Here is a 2,544-nt window from a genome sequence, read left to right as displayed (position 1 = left end):
TGTAACACCTATAACTTTAAGACTTTGCATATGTCACAACAGTGCATGAGTGATACAAGGTGTAAAATACTTTTCCATTCCTTTGGATTTTGCACATGATGGTTCTGCACCAGTCACTGCAGGGAGGTTGAGCGAGCTCCGTTTTGGTGTTTGTTGTTTTGAACAAGCATTCAACTAGACAGGATTCAGAGTAGATTAATACCCCCTTTTGATAGTTACAGTTAGCTAAACAGGTGCCTGGCAGCCCACAAAACAGGGTTTGCTCCAAGACCAACCCACAGAGTGAGTCAGTTGCAGACTAAGGGCGCTGGGACCTGCTGGGTTGGCCGCAGTGGTGTTTAGCTACATGTCAAGAGCATTAAGAAGAAAGTCCTGGTTGGAGGCGTGAGGTTGGCAGCACCAGCTGTGGAACCTCCGTGATGTGCCTGCACAGCTCCATCCTCAAACATTTGCAGGGTGATCACCACTGAGGGGCACGGAGCTGTAGGTGGGTGGTCCTGGGCCTGATACGTGGGCACAGTGACAAGGTGGAGGGGGACAGGAATTGGAGAGTGGGCAGTCAGCAGGGTATCTGCTGACACGGCCATAGCCGTCCCCGCCACTATGCCCACAGTGACCCAGTTGCCTCTAGGCAGAGGGATGGGAGCAGGGTACATCATCACCGGCATGCCATTGGGCGACACCACCATGGTGTGGTGGATGGTGTGAGGGCGCGCTGTGTTCAGGGGCTGAGTGTGGTACAGAGGTGGGAAGCCCCATGAAAAAGACCAGCAGGACCCCCAGGCAGGGCCACTACTCTCCTGCCAGCCCCATCTGGTACCCTGGCCCAGTGGTATTATCTCACTTTTTGCCTCTGAAACGACTTGCTTCTAGGAAAGCGAAACTTACCCCTAAGATTCTATTGGTTCCCTGAACTAACTCCTGATTGGTCCATTTATAGCACCTCATTTGCATGGAGCTCACTCTTAATGGGTCCATTTCTACCACTCCTGATTGGTCCATTTCTACAAAGCTCATTCCTAATTAGTCAACTTTGTTACACCTTATTTGCATATGATGTTACAAAGTCTAGACTGACAGCCTATAAAAGCCTATGTAAACCTACAGGCCGTGTCCAGAGCTTGGAGTATTAACTCCTCTGGGCCCCCCGGGAGTAATGAACCTGAGTTCTCCAACCCTCCGGGTGCTGCTTGGTCTCTCACCCAGATCCAGGTTGCTGTTACAACTAAGCTGTAACACTGAGCTGTAACACACCTTTGCTGCAACAGTACCTTCCATGTATGGGCTCTGCTGGGGGTAGGCACTTGGCGCTGGGTACACAGCTGGCTGCTAGGGGTTGGGGAAAGAGGAGTAGGGTGACGCTTCCCTGCTGATAGGGGAACAGGACACTTCATTAGGAGTACCAGGTGTGTAACCTGTTTGGAAGGTATGGTTCACTCCAGGGTACCTGCTGGGGGAGTAGACAGGAGATGCTGCTGCGCAGCCCATGGGGGAATCCAGCTGGTTAACCAATTCCTTTGCATTTGCGTAGGGAACCCCAGAAGAACCCGGGCTCTAAACAGGATTCATGATTCCAAGAACCCACTGTGCTGGCAGCGGGGGCCTGAGTGACCAGCGCTCGCGGGCCTGGGTGGGTTTGGAGGGCGGGCTCTGCTTGGATGTGGGGCTGAGCCTCGAGGCTGGGTCCCCGCCGCCACCGCCCCCCTGCCAAGCTCCCACACCCCCTCCATCCCTGCTCCGTCTGGCCAGCCTGTCTCTCGGCATCTCGCGCTCCCCACCAACCAGACTCCTTACTTTTTTTTCTCATACCTGCTCCTTTCCCACTCCGTCCAGTCTCAGGAAGTCATGACCAAGCTCTAGAAGTTCCCTCAACTTCTGTCTTACCCTCAAGTCTCTCCTACACTCTGAGAGCACAGTGCCGCTGATTCAGTCTCCAGAACGTGCTCAAAACGGTCTCCAGTGCCACTCAAGTGCAAGCCAGGATCTCTTGCCAGGAGTGTCCCTCCTTCCTTGTTAATTGCCCCAGCTCAGGGTCCAACAGAAGCAGGGGGACTGGAAAACACGCATCAGGTTTTGTCACAACCCTCCTCACAAACTTCCCATGGTCCCCTCGCAAGCCCTTGCCTGGATGGTCTTGCCCCAGCCTCCTCTCCCTGGCTTCCATCTGGTTCAAGGCCATGCACTCCCTCCCACCACTCTTCTGGGACCCTCCTTAATGGCCACTTCTGAGCCCACAGCGCCCTTGATGGCTGTAGATACAAGATCATCTGGACAGCTTAACAAGTCGTGAGGCCTGGAGGAAGCCAGGTGAGTGAGGACAGGACACTTTGGATTGGAACGGGTCTTGGAAGAGCTTTGACTGACAGAAAATGCACAGCCTAGAAGTTGAGAATTATGTTTTATTCAGTGGCCCTACTTAGCACTATTGCAGGGGAAGGTGGCCAGAAGGATAGCCCTGAGGAAATGTTCCAAAGAGGTAAGGGAGGAGCCAGCATACGTAGGAGCAATTGCTGGGGAAAAAAAAAATAAAACAAGTATTCAGAC

General features: G+C 53.1%; 1 pseudogene; it reads right to left on the bottom strand.

Moving 5' to 3' along the window:
- Positions 1 to 441: 441 nt before the first annotated feature.
- Positions 442 to 1,569, bottom strand: LOC102517919 (annotated as a pseudogene).
- Positions 1,570 to 2,544: the final 975 nt, after the last annotated feature.

This window comes from Camelus ferus, chromosome 13 (genome assembly GCF_009834535.1).
Source record: "Camelus ferus isolate YT-003-E chromosome 13, BCGSAC_Cfer_1.0, whole genome shotgun sequence".
Lineage (NCBI taxonomy): Eukaryota > Metazoa > Chordata > Mammalia > Artiodactyla > Camelidae > Camelus > Camelus ferus.
This window is presented reverse-complemented; position numbering and strand designations above follow the sequence as displayed.